A 15090-nucleotide genomic window follows, 5' to 3' on the forward strand; every position below is an offset into this window, starting at 1 on the left:
GTTAGTGAAGATCTTTTTCCATTCTGTATGCAGTCTTTTTGTGTTGTTGACCATGTCCTTTGCTTTACAGAAGCTTTTCAGTTTTAAACGGTTCCATTTATTAATTGTTTTCCTCAGTTTCTGTACAGCTGGGGTTCTATTTTGGAAGTGGTTCCCTGTGCCAATGCATTCAAGCATACTTCCTGCTTTCTCTTCTATAGGGTTCAGTGTCCCTGGCTTTATGCTGTGGTCTTTGATCCATTTGGACTTGATATTTTTTTATTTTTTAAATGAATTTTTTTTATTTTATTTGGTTTCAAATGACAGATCTGTTCAAGGTAATTTTACTCAGTTTATTTTAAAAGGGATAGGGCTACTTAAAAGACTATACATACAAAAATTTTTATTATAACGTCAAACTTTTCTATACTGAATTACAAAGCTTACAAAATTATTGAGTGGGGTTTCTGTCAGTTGTGGTGACATCTAAAAAACATGGCCTAGATTGTATTTTGCTGTTTAGGATGCTAGCACTAAATGAGCAAATCCACTAAATGAGGACATTTAGCAAATTTTAGTAAGACTCTAATTCTATAAATACTGAAATAATCAGCACATATGCATTCATCTAATAAAACAAAGAACATGTTTTTAAATATGTATTTAAGATATACTCAAAGGAATTTATGTCTTGTGAATAAAACATGAAATTTTTCTAAAATGGTATAACAAATGTTAGATCCAAAACAAAACAGTAAGTTAACAGACTTCTACAGAAATGAACAGACTATTCTGCAATCCTAACAGAGCAAACCTTTGCCACAGTGAAAGTCAGATAATATCAGATCCTGTTAACAGCCTGTTTTTTGGTTGCCCTGAGTTGTGGCTCCCACCAAGGATATTGTAGTTTAGAGAGACTCCACTGAGCTTACTCTCATACCTGGTTGTTAATGTAACCACATGTAAAATTAGTACAAATAATGAAGCAAGAATAAATGTTCTTGAACTTTAAGTTTACTATAAGTAAATGCTGAGTCAGGAAAGGCAAATAGCTTCAAAAATTATGTCAATGAGAAAAGGAAATGATCTTTAAAATCTCAAAAAACAGTGTATTTATTTGCTTTTAAGTTTCTGAAGTTTTGGACCTAAAAATTTAAAATTCTAGACGCTAATGTCTAATTTACCTAAGAAAGTGGTCTCAGGACTCTACCCAGCACTCAGTAAGTGGCAGCCATCAGAGCCTTGACAACAGTCTAGTAATACATAGGACTTCAACCTTACACTCCAGACCATGAAACAGAAAATAACAACTATTATTTATAAAGACAGCTTTGAGGAAAGAAAAATGGTAGAAGTTGCTACTGTGTCAACAAGTAAGTTCAATTCCTAACACCACCAAAAAAATTAAATAAAATAAAGATGATTACTTTAAAAAAGAGTAGAAACATATATATATATATAGAATATATAATATAATAGATATAGAATATAATATATTGACTATAGAGTGTATGTATACATACATACACACACACACACAGAGACACACACACACACACATATGGTGTAATACAATCGACCTTGAATTTTTTTCAATAGATCAAAGTCATACTAATGTATTTATCTCAATATTATATCCACCTTTTTTCTCTAGTAGAGAGTCATTGGCTCTGACCATTAATCCTTTATAATCAACCCAATTTAAATGGAAATAAACATTTATAAATAATCATTTTAGAGATTTGAGCATTATTTTCTTCAAATTGCTTTCTGTTTTTGGGGGGCAAAGTATTTTTAGGGTTCATAGAGACTTTTCCAGGGATCTTGTTTCATCAAATCCCATTAGCCTGAAATTAATCTATAGTTTTTCATCATCTGTGGAAACAAAAGCAGAACATATTTTCCAAGTTACATATCATTAGACTCAAATTTTGAAGTCAAGATACCTTTAAATATATGTGTTGGTTTAGCTTAGGAGCCCATACAATAAAATGTCTTTGTATAATTAGCTCATGCACAGTTCACAAATTCATAGAAAACACAATAATATACATAACCCAGACTTCTGCCTTTATTTTGCTGGTTTTTTTACTCTATTTTTTACATTTATTTTCTTCATTTTTTGTTTTTTGAGACAGAGTTTCTCCATGTACCTTTGGTTGTCCTGGAGCAAACTCTGTCGCCCAGACTGTCACTGAACTCACAGAGATCCTCCTGCCTCTGACTCCCAACTACTGGGATTAAAGGCATGTGCCACCACACCTGACTAATCTATTTGGTTTAAAGGACTTTCTTTTCCTTTTTCTCTTTTCTCCCAAGCCTGCATGTATTTTTTAAAAAACTTTTTAACAATTTGGACCATATGTATTTCCATCTGAATCTGGCTTTGCCATAGATGTTTGTCTTTTTTGAAGCATATTAAGTATTTTTTCTTTTGTGCATTTCTTTACTTTACTTTAAATTTGTTTTTCACATTTTACAATCCAATCCCAGTTCCTACTCCCTCCTCTCATCCAGTTCCCTTACCTCTGCTCCACACATCTCACCCACTCCTCAAAGAAGGTAAAGATTCCCATGTTGGGAGTCAATAAGGTCTACCATATTGATTGAAGAAGGACCAAGGCCCTCCCTACTACATCCAGGCAGAGCAATGTATCCATCCAAAGAGAATGGGTTCCTAAAATCCACTACAAGCAGTAGGAACTAATCCTGGTCCCACAGTGAGTGGCCCTGCAGTTTATTCCAGTTATATAACTGTCATCCACATTCAGACAGTTGGGTTTCATCCTATGCTTGTTCCTTCCCCATCAGTCTGAAGTTGGTGGTCTCCAATTATGTCAGGTTAACTGTTTCAGTGGGTATCCCCATCATAGTCTTGACCTTGTTGCCCATATTCTGACTTTTCCCACTCTTTTTTTAAAGGAATATAAAACTATTTATTGACCACTCTTCACCACTATTTACAATAAAATAAATATACAGTTGTGGTGCGGGAGAATTATCTGCATTCTGTCAATCATGTATTTTAATAAAACGCTGATTGGCCAGACAGGAAGTATAGGCGGGTCAACCAGACAGGAAGTAGAGGCGGAGTAATGAGAATAGGACAAGGCTAGGGAGGAGAAAGGTTCCTCAGCCATTCCTGTGCAGACCACCGAAGAGACAGCATGTAACCTGCCCAGCTGAAAAAGGTATGGAGCCATTATGGCTAACATAGATGAGAATAATGGGTTAATATAAGTTATAAGAGTTAAAAAGAAGCCTGACCTAATGAGCCAATCAGTTTATAACCTGATGTAAACTCCGTGTGATTTTCCTTGGGACTTGCTGGCTTGTTGGGGTACTGGGTGGGACAGAAACCCCAACAAGCTGGCCCTCATGTTACATATGGCACCCAGACGTGGATAACTGAATCCACAGAAAGCTTGAGAAAGCTTGGGAAACAATAGAGTAAAGCATGTCTTCTTGGTAGCAGCAATTTCTCGAGTCTACTTTGCTTGGTAGAGGCAAGCAAGGCTCTCATCTAAGAGAGGCTTCCTGACTCAGCTTTAGCTGCAAAACCCTGCGGCTCTTTTAAGAGGTCATGCCACAAAACACTTAAATGGTGTTGACGAAAAGCTGAATGCATGCTTTTCGGTTTTAAGCTGTAGCAGGAAAAAAAGTTGTGCTGTTTTAAAATGTCGGCTTTCTGGGCTGTCCTGCCAGGGCAAACTCTGACTCTTTCAGGCAGGCAGTCTGACTGAGTGTGGTCTCTGAGCAGAATGCTGCAACTTGCTTGCTAGCAAGGACCTTGAAACACCATAGAGTTGTGGCAGTGTACACAGCTCTGGCTGGTACCTCAGCCATGAGGGTGGAAAGCTAAGGTATGGGCTAATTCCAGCCATAAAAGCCACAGTTTTAGTCCTCTCCTTAAAGGCTCATGTGGTCAGAAAAAGAGAGATATACAGTAAAGAGAGATTCAAAGATGAAGAAAACCTCTAAATGGTTTACAGTGTGTTAAAAATATATGCAGGCTAAAAGGTTAAAGTCATTAAAAATAAAAAAGAAAGAAAGGGAGATATAGGGTGTGGTGGTACACAGTTTTAATCCCAATGCCTGGGAGGCAGAGGCACATTGACCTCTGAGACTTTAAGGGGCAGAGGTAGTTGACCTCTGTGACTTCAAGGTGTGGTAGCACACACCTTTAATCCCATTGCCTGGGAGGAAGAGACAGACAGATCTCCGAGTTCAAGGTGTGGTAGCACACACCTTTAATCCTAGCACTGGGGAAGCAGAGACACATGGATCTCTGTGAGTTCAAGGTGTGGTAGCAAACACCTTTGAGCCCAGTACTGGGGAGGCAGAGACAGAAGGATCTCTGTGAGTTCAAGGACAGCCTGGTCTACAGAGTTATTCCAGGACAAAGATATATACAGAGAACCTGTCTCAAAAAGCCAAAAGATAAAAGTAAAAATAAAAGAAATAGAGGTTAAAATAAAGATGGAAAATACAAAAAGAATCTTGATACTGTATGCCATTATGCTCTCTTTGAATTATTTGAATGCTGAGGAAGGAGCAACAGCTGCTAAAGGACTGTTGTTTATAAATGCTGCTGAGCTAAACCAAGAAAGGTATTTTGAAAATACCTTGGCTTCAAAATTGAAGTCAAAAGGTATGCTACTTTGGAGAAGAGATTCTGCTTTTGTTTCCACAGAAAACGAGAGGCTTTGGATTTATTCAGAGTTAAGAAAATCACCTTTGACTAAGGGAGGCCACCTGAACAGGAATAGATGGCCCAGATGTCTGAGTTCTTCATCCAGAACAGGTTCAAGACTGCTGCCTGAGATGATCAAGACTCACAGGATACTTCAGTCAGGACTTGATTATAACTCTAAATTTTCTTTAGGTCCCCATAAGATTATCAGCACCCCCAACCAGCAGGAAGTAGCCTGAAATACTACGCCCACATTCCCAACAAATGAACTATGGGTATTTTCCTTTGTTTAAAAAAAAAGAGGGAAATGGTGTGGGAGAATTATCTGTATTCTGTCAATCATGTATTTTAATAAAATGCTGATTGGCCAGACAGGAAGTATAGGCGGGTCAATCAGACAGGAAGTAGAGGCAGAGTAATGAGAATAGGATAAGGCTAGGGAGGAGAAAGGTTCCTCAGCCAATCCTGTGCAGACCACCGAAGAGACAGCATGTAACCTGCCCAGCTGAAAAAGGTATGGAGCCATTATGGCTAACATAGATGAGAATAATGGGTTAATATAAGTTATAAGAGTTAACAAGAAGCCTGACCTAATGAGCCAATCAGTTTATAACCTGATGTAGACTCCATGTGATTTTCCTTGGGACTTGCTGGCTTGCTGGGGTACTGGGCAGGACAGAAACCCCAACAAGCTGGCCCTCATGTTACACAGTTGGAAGACATTCTGATACTACATAGTTACTTTTCTGGCTCATTGAACCAGAACCCAAATACTGAAAAGATTGATCCTATCAATAAGGAATGAGACAGGGTAAGGACAAAGCGTGCAAGTCATTAGTTTATATTACCAAATTTTGTTCATTTATGTCAGCAGGTCTGAAATTGCCAACATCATCTCTAACCATTATTCTATTTCCACAGCAAACAGATATTCCACACATCATAACCTTTTAGTAGATTTCAACTTTCTACAAAGGAATGGTTCACCAGAGGAAGCTTATATGCCCAGTTGTCTTTTTGCTTAGTTTTTCGAGACAGGGATTCTCTGTATATCTCTGGCTAACCAGAAAATCAATTGACCCAGCTGATCTAGTCTAAATCAGAGAACCATCTGCCTCCAAAGGGCTGGGATTAAAGACATATGCCACCACACCCAGCATTAAGTCTTGTTATTATTAAGTCATACTGCTACTTTGTCTAATTCCATTTTCTGAAGGGGTAGTTTGTAAAGACAAAATTTTGTAAACAAACTACTGTATGTGATAATAGATAAATTCTGTTGTGGTTGATTTAAAACTATCTAGTAAAGTACACAACTGTTTACTTGATATGAAATGTTATGGTTTCAGGAAAATGTTCACAAGGGAGGAATCTCAACATGTGTTTTCATCTACAGTTTTTAAATATTAAAAACAAGACAAAATGAAAAACAGTTTCAAAAGGGTCTTATGCACACACAAGCTTACAAACAAAAAACCCAGAATGGTCCTTCTGTGTCCCAGTTAAAAATAAGTACTGATTGAGTAATGACTGTAAAGTCTCCCCGGCATTTAAGAAAAGCTGTTCTTCAAAGTTGAGAAAGTACAACATGGTATCAAATATTCTACTGTTTAAAGAAGCAACTATAGAAAACTTTTATTTGCTCAAAGGAATCAGTGCCTTTTGATGCAGAACAAAACCCAAAAATATCTCAACTACTGTCAGTACTTTCAAAACCAGCGTATCAAACTCGATTTTCATTAGAACACTATTTTTTCCACACTAGTAATTCAAAATTTAAGATGCAGATTTATATATATATATATATATATATATATATATATATATATATACACATACATATATATATGTATATATATATATGCAAACAATTATTGTGCCTCATTTTCTGGACAAGAATGCCAAGTCAGCCTTTCTTCATAAAAGGTGATGACAATCTGAGGACACTTTATATTTGCCTCCTTTGCCACACCAAGTCCGCCTCATCTGAGTCCTTCCATTTCATAAGAAACATTATTTCTTCACTGCTGCCTGTGGCACCAATTATTCATTCAGGATCAAGACCTCTGGCAAAACCCCTTGGTTTGTCAGTGGCATCTCTTTTTTTACTTTGATTTGTATCATCAGATTCACTGTCAGATAAAGATTTCATTTTTGCACCATCCTTTTCTTGATCAGCTTTTGGTGAAGTAAGAAATGCTTCAATTAATTCTGGACAATCTAAATTTTCTTCTGGTTCTCAAGGCTTATCAGCATCTGTGAACCCTCTCTACTTGAGGAAAAACTCCACCTTTCCATTCACTACACACAGGTCCAGTATTTTTCTACCACAAATTCTTCTGGCTCTGCCTTTTCCACTTTTCTACTCTTTCAGTTCTGTTTGTTTCCTATTTTTTTGCAATGTAGTTTTATTGAAGGCCATTTTAAAAAAAAAATCGAAGAGTTGAAGAGTTCACCAATCAGATGCTTTGGGCTGCAGATCCTGCAGAATCTCCCAGCGGTGTGCCTCAGCTCAGTCACATCCCTACCTTTCCCACTCTTCAGCCAGTCTAGTGGTCTGCTGTCTCTGCTTCCATCAGTTGCTGGAGGAAGCTTCTGTTTCAGATAGTCATCAATCTGAATACATAAAAAATCAGTTTAGGCACTGTCTCTTGAAGACAGTCCTAGGTCTTGGGGGGGGTCATCTTTCTGGCTTTCTGGGAATTTCTCTCATGTCAAGTTTCTTGCTATTCCCATAATGGCTCCCTCAATCAAGATAACTCTTTCCTAGCTCTCCATCTCTCTCCTTTTCTCATCTCACCTTTCCTGTTCCCTTCACTTCTCCACACCTCTCACATTGTCATCTCCTTCTCTCCTTCTGCCCTACTCCTTTCCCCCACCCTCATACTCCCAAATTTCTCAAAATGATATTTCCATTCCCTGGGGGATCTACATAGGTTTCTCTTTGGGTTCTCCTTGTTATTCATCTTCTCTGTGATTGTGGACAGTAGGCTCCTTATCCTTTGCTTTAGAGCTAATATCTACTTATGAGTGAGTACATATACTATGTTCATCTTTCTGTGTCCAGGTTACCTCATTTGGGATGTATTTTCCTATTCCATCTATTTGCATGTAATTTCCAAGATTTTTTTTTTACCACTAAATAGTACTCGATTGTGTGTGGCTTTTGTTTTGTTTTGTTTTGGTTTGGTTTGGTTTGGTTTTTCGAGACAGGGTTTCTCTTTAGCTTTCAAATCTATCCTGGAACCAGCTCTTGTAGACCAGTTTAGACTCGATCATACAGAGATCCACCTGCCTCTACTTTCTGAGTGCTGGGATTAAAGGCATGTGCTATTACCTCCCACCCTGTTTTCTGTTTTTTTTTTATGGGTTTTTTTTTTGAGTGTACGATTGTGTAAATGTACCATATTTTCTTTATCCATTCTTTCATTGAGAATCATCTAGGTTATTTCCAAGCTCTGCCTATTGCAAATAATGTTTCTATGAACATAGTTGAACAGATGTCCTTATACTATGATTGAGCATCATTTGGGTATATGCCTAAGAGTAGTACTGCTGGGTTTTGAGATAGGTTCATTTCCAATTTTCTGAGAAACCACCATAATGATTTCCAAAGGGGTTGTACAAGTTTACATTCTCACCAGCATTTGAGGAGTGTTCCCTTTACTCCACATCCTCTCCACCATAAGTTATCATTGGTGGTTTTAATCTTAGCCATTCTAACTGGTGAAAGATGCTATCTCAGAGTCATTTTGATTTGTATTTCTGTGATTGCTAAGAATGCTGAACATTTCCTTAAGTATCTTTCAGACATTTGAGATGCTTCCGTTAAAAGTTCTCTATTTAGATCTGTATCTCACTTTTATTTGGAATATTTGGAATTTGATGTTTGATTTCTTGAGTAGTTTATATATTTTCGAGATCAGTCCTTTGTCTGATCTGGTGTTGGGAAGAACTTTACCCTTTCAGTGGGATGCCTTTTTATCTTATTGACTGTGACCTTTGCTTTACAAAAGTTCCTCAGTTTCAGAAATTCCCATTTACTTATTTTTGCTCTCAGTGTTTGGCTACTGGTGCTATATTTAGGAAGTGGTCTTTTGTGCCCATGCATTGAAAGCTACTTCCTACATTTTTCTCTACCTATTTAAGTGTGCCCAGGTTTACATTGAAGTGTTTAATCTATTTGCATTTGAATTTGTGCAAATAGTTGAGTCTGGGAATAGATACAGATCATTTGCATTCTTCTACATGTTGATATCTAGTTATGCCTGCACCATTTGTCGAAGATGCTTTCTTTTTTCCATTATATAATTTTAGCTTCTTTGTCAAAAATCAGGTTTTTATAGGTATGTAGATTCATATCTGAGTCTTTGTTTCGATTCCATTAGTTAACATGTCTATTTTTATACCAATACCAATTGGCTTTCATCACTATAGTTCTATAAGCTGAGGTGGTAATACTTCCAGAAGTTCTACTACTGTACAGCATTTTGGGCTTTCCTTGGTGTCTTGTTTTCCCCTATGAATTTGAGTAGTGTGCTTTCAAGGTCTGTGATGAATCATGTTGGGATTTTGAAGATGATTGCGTTACATCTATAGATTGTTTTTGATAGGGTTGCCTTTGTTATTACGTTGATCCTACCTATCTAAGAGCAATGTTCGATTTTCTGGTATTTTCTTCAATTTCTTTCATTAAAGACAAACGTCTTTTCCTTCTTTAGTTAGTGTTACCCGAAGATATTTTATATTATTTGTGCCTATTTTGAATGGTGATGCTCCTCTGATTTCTTTCTAATCTTCTTTATCATTTGTATATAGTAGGATTACTGACTTTTTTAGTTGATCTTATATCCTGACACATTACTGAAGGTATTTATGAGCTGTAGGAGTTCCCTGATAGAGTTTTGTGGGTCACTTATGTATAATATCATGTCATCTGCAAATAGCAAAAGTTTGACTTCTTCCTTACTAATTTGGATTCCCTTGGTCTTCTTTTGTTGTCATTTTACTCTAACTAGAACTTCAAGAACTATGTTTAATAGGTATGTTGAGAGAAGACAGCCTTGTTTTGTTCCTCATTTTAGTGATTCTCTCCATTTAATTTGATGTGTACTATTTCCTTTTGTTTCTTTCTTTTATTATGTTAAGATACCCTGCTTGTATCCCTCATCACTCCAAGACCTTTATCATGAAGGGGTGTTGGATTTTGTCAACTGCTTTTTCAGAATCTAATGAGATGATCATAGATATTTTTTAATTTATTTATATGGTGGATTATATTGACAGAGTTTCATATGTTAAACCATCCTGCATCTCTGGGATGAAGCTGACTTCACCATGGTGAATAAATTTTTGGATGTGTTCTTAGATTTGGTTTGCAAGTATTTTACTATTTTTACACCAGTGATCATGAGGGAGATTGGTCTGTAATTTTCTTTCTTGATTGAGTCTCTTTGTGGTTTTATTATCAGGGTAACTGTAACTTCATAAAAAGAGTTTGGAAATCTTCTTTTTCATTGTATTTTCTGTAAAAAAAAAAATTGAAGAATGTAGGTGTTAACTCTTTTTTGCAGTTCTGCTAGAATTCTTCACTGAAACCATTCAACCCTGGAGTTTTTTTTTGGGGGGGGAGCTTTTGATGTCTGCTCTAATACCTTGCAGGTTATAGGTCTATCTAAATTGTTTTCCTGGTCCTGATTTAATTTTTGTATGTGGTACCTATCCAGACAATTGTTTATTTACATTACATTTTCCAATTTTGTGGAATACAGGTTTTGAGGTATAACATAAAGATTCTCTGGATTTCCTCAGAGTCTTAGGTTATGTCTACTGGTGTGGGACAATGGTCTGTACCCTGTAACCTCTATTTTAAAATGAATGCTGAATGGCCAGTAGCCAGGCAGGAAGTATAGCCAGGGCAACGAGAATTCTGGAAGAAGTTGGCAGTCATTACGCAAGACAGAGAAGAAGCCAGACCCAGAGCAAGCAAGATGTGACTGCCTTGCTGAAAATTGTACCAAATCACATGACTAACACAGACAAGAATTGTGGGCTAATACATGTTATAAGAGTTAATAAGAAACCTTAGATACTGGGTCAATCAGTTTATAATTAATGTATATCATTTTGTGATTTCTTTGGGACTTAAAGACTGCAGGAACCAGGAAGGACAGAAACCTCTGCAAACAGTCTATCTTTTCATTTAGGATTTTGTTAATGTAGATGTTCTCTCTCTGCTTTTTGGTTAACTTGGATAAGGATTTGTCTATCTTCTTTATTTTTTCAAAGAACCATTCTTTGTTACATCGAGTCTTTGTATTGTTTCCTTATTTATATGTTATTGATTTCAGCCCTAAATTTGATTATTTCTTTTCATCTACTCATCTTGAGTGAGACTTCTTCTTTTGATCTGGAGCTTTCGGGTGTTCTCTTAAGTTACTAGTGTGAGATTTCTCCACTTTATTTATTTAGGCACTTAGTGCTATGAATTATCTTCACAGCACTGCTTTCACAGTGTCCCATAGGTTTGAGTATGTTGTGCTTCATTATTGTTGAATTATAGAAAGTGTTTAATTCTTTCTTTCCTCCCTCCTTCCCTCCCTCTCCTTTCTCTTTCTTTCTTTCTTTCTTTCTTTCTTTCTTTCTTTCTTTCTTTCTTTCTTCTTTGACCCACTGTGATACAACTGAGCACTGTTTACTTTCCAAGATTTTGTAAACTTTCTGTGATTGGTGTTATTGAAGTCTAACTTTAAAACATGATAATTTGATAAGACTTGGGGTGATTCCAGTTTCTTTGTGTCTGTTGAAATTTGCGTTGTTACCACATATGGAGTCAATTTTGGGAAAGGTCCCTGAGGTGCTGAAAAGAACCTTTTGCTTTTGGGTGGAATATTCTGTAGATGTGTGTTAAGTCCATTTGAGTCATAACATCTGTAGTTGTCTTAATTCTCTGTTAAGTTTCAGTCTGTTTGACTTGTCCATTGGAAAGAGTGGGATGTTTAAGTCTCCTACTATTAATGTGTGGAGTTTTATGTATGATTTAAGCTTTAGCAATGTTTCTTTTACATATGCGCGTGCTTTTATATTAGTGGCATAGATGTTCAGGATTGAGACTTCATCTTGATGGATTTTTCCTGTGATGAGTATGAAGTGTACTTCCCCATCTATTCTGATTGATTTTAGTTTGCAGTCAATTTTGTTAGCTACACCTGCTTGTTTCTCAGGTTCATTTTATTGAAAATCTTTCCCTAACCCTTTACTCTGAGGGAATGCCTGTATTTGAGGTTGAGGTGTGTTTCTTGTATATAGCAGAAGGATGTATTCTGCTTTTGTTTTTGTTCTCTTAGACTGTGTGTTTTTTAGGTGAATTGAGTTCATTGATATTAGAAGACATTAATGAGTAGTGATTACTAATTCCTGTTATTTTTGGTAGTAGTTCTTGGGTTTCCCTTCTTTGGGGTTTGTTGGTATGAGGTTATCTATTGGTATAATTCACTTCCTTGGGTTGGAGTTTTCCTTTTATTACTTTCTGTATGGCAGGATTTGTAAATAAGAATCATTTAAATCTGGGTTTCTCATGGAATATCTTGTTTTCATTGATGGTGATTTAAATCTTTGTTGGGTCTTATAGTCAAGAAAATGCCATTTGGAATTGTCCATAGTCCATCTGATGCAGGTGTTTTCTCAGTTAGGTTTCTCTTCCCAAATAATTCTAGCTAGGGTCAAGTGGATGGACAAATAATCAGAACAAAAGTCTACTCAGAATTTGTACTTTTTTTTCTGGGTGAGTTTGAGTGTGTCCATCTGTAACATGAGGGGCCCTGCTTGTTGGGCTTTTTGTCCTGCCCAGTTCCCCACAGTCCAAAAGCCCCAAATGAAATCAATCACACAGGAGATCTCTATAAGTTATACTGCTGATTGGCCCATTAGGTCAGGCTACTTATTAGCTAATGCTCACATCTTGATTAATCCATTTTTCTGGTCTATTTTAGCCACAGGCTCAGGACCTTTTTCAGCAAGGCAGCTCACATCTTGCTGCTTCAGTGATCTGGGCAGGAGTGATGGAGGCAGCTTCCTCCTCCCTAGCCTTCTCCTATTCTCATTGCCCTGCCTCTACTTCCTGCCTGGTCAATCACCATTTTTAAAATATATGATTGACAGAATACAGACAATTCTCCCACACCATTTCCCTCTATTTTTTTTAAACAAAGAAAAATATCCATAGTCCATTTTTGGTGGGGAATGTGGGCGTAATATTTCAGACTTCTTCCTACTGGTTGAGGGCTGTTATCTTATGGGGACCTAAAGAAAATCATGAGTGTGATTGTGTGTATGTGATAATACTGATGTATGTGCACTACAAATATTACAGCTCCAGAGGTAAAGGGTTCCTGACTTTTCAGAAAGTCAGGCTATACTTCAAAGTGTTACAACTCTGGGGGAAGTATCCAAACTTTTTGGGAAGTTCAGATATACATACAAGTGTTATAGCTATGGAGGCAATGAAGAAAACTCAAACCGAGAACCGGCTGGATATGGAAAACCTAGGTAAATTAACGGTTTACAGAATCAAGCATAACCAATAGAATACAAGAGATAGAAGAACGAATCTCAGATTCTGAAGATACCATAGAGAAAATAAATGCTCTGGTCAAAGAAAACGGCAAATCCAACAAATTGTCTTCACAAAACATTCAGGAAATCTGGGACACAATAAAAAAACCAAATCTAAGAATAATAGGGATTGAAGAAGGAGAAGAACTGCAAATCAAAGGCCCAGAAAATATATTCAACAAAATTAAAGAAGAAAACTTTCCCAACCTAAAGAACAATATTCCTATAACCTGCTTTTTAGAAAATGTCTTTGGGACTTTGAGTGTTAAAGTCTTGTGTGCAAAAATTGGGTACTTGATTTTGTATTCCCAGTAGCCAAATAAAATGTAGTTATGGATGGCTAGGCCTGTGATCCCAGCTAAGATAAGGTGTAGAAAAGAGGATCCCTGGGATTTGTTGATTGGCCAGAGTAGGAGAATCAAAAAGCTTCAGTGCTGAATTCTGTCTCAAAACAGTATATATAGAGAGAGAAAGGGGAGAGAGTCAGAGCAGACAGTGAGAGAGGGAGAGAGAGAGAGAGAGAGAGAGAGAGAGAGAGAGAGAGAGAGAGACGGATTGAGGCAGACCCTTCATATCAACTCTGGACTTCACATATACATGTTATACAGCATTTGGGGGCCCAGTCTCTAGGTTACATGGTATTTTCTCAAAAATTAAACTAAAACCAAACACTGAGAACAAAAAACCTGGAATTGAGTGTGGCTGAGAAGACAGCAGAGCTTGTTTTGTGAGCTTAAGGAACTCAATTCAAGGCCCAGAATTCATGCTGAAAAGAAAAAGAAAAACAAATATGGTCACAGGGACGTTTAACATAGCACTATGACACAGAATATTGGGTACCTAGGGCTTATTGGCCAGATAACCTAGCCTACTTGGAAAGTTACAGAGCAATCACAGACCATATTTCAAAAGAAATAACAAATAAGTTTGAGAAAATCAGAGGAATAACATCAGAGTTTCTTCTCTGTCTTCCACAGGTATACACACACACAGACAAACACAAAATCACACACATACATATATCTCCACAAATATGTATAGACACTCATGCACAAACATACACACACAGATATGCACTGGAGCATACAAACAGATATACATACAAATACTTTGCTTGTATAGCTTTCTAAATGTTTATTTACACCTATTTATATTTGTAACCTGGAAATTCCCAGCTATTGAGTAGGGTTTACATTAAAATGCTGTCACAGTTTCATGAGTACCCAGGTTTTGAATATTTGGTAAGCCAAATCCCATTTCCAAGTAACGTCTGTGTTGGAAAAATTCTCTTTTATATTCAAATGATTAGTCATTTAAATTAGTTTATTAAAGCACTGACTGGCCAGAAGCTGGGCATGAGGCTGAGGGATCACAACATGAATGTGCCGTGCTGATGAATGTTCTACCAATGGGAGATACTAAATAAGAAATATGGGTTAACATAAATGTAAGAGCAGGTTAGTAATAACTATGATCTTTTGGTTAAGTATTTTCAATTCTTAAAATCATAAAAGCTCCTGTGTGGTAATTTTGAGCTGTCAGTTAGGGAAACATAACTGTTCACTAGATAGGGGTCTGGAGAGACCCAGCAATAGTGAGGAATCTAGCCTTATGGTCACCAATTTGTTGTTGTACAAAGAGTTCCTAAATAGTTCAGATTAGAAATAATGAAGGCTTATTCATCTGGGCATAAACTATTGGAAACTACCATGTATTGTCATTATTTAAATTGAAACACAACAAGGCAGTCTATTTCTTCACTTTAATTTTACTTTTGGTGTAGTATGACTATTGACAAAAGTTCT

General features: G+C 36.8%; 1 protein-coding gene and 1 pseudogene across 2 annotated transcripts in view; one reads left to right on the top strand and one right to left on the bottom strand.

Moving 5' to 3' along the window:
- LOC148117668 (uncharacterized) overlaps positions 1–15090 on the top strand; it is a 59427-nt gene that overhangs the window by 14572 nt on the left and 29765 nt on the right. The gene's annotated exons all lie outside the window — the stretch shown is intronic.
- Positions 6544–7094, bottom strand: LOC148117669 (chromobox protein homolog 3 pseudogene; annotated as a pseudogene).

Source organism: Myodes glareolus, chromosome 27 (assembly GCF_982192425.1).
Source record: "Myodes glareolus chromosome 27, mMyoGla1.1, whole genome shotgun sequence".
In the NCBI taxonomy this organism is placed as follows: Eukaryota; Metazoa; Chordata; class Mammalia; order Rodentia; family Cricetidae; genus Myodes; species Myodes glareolus.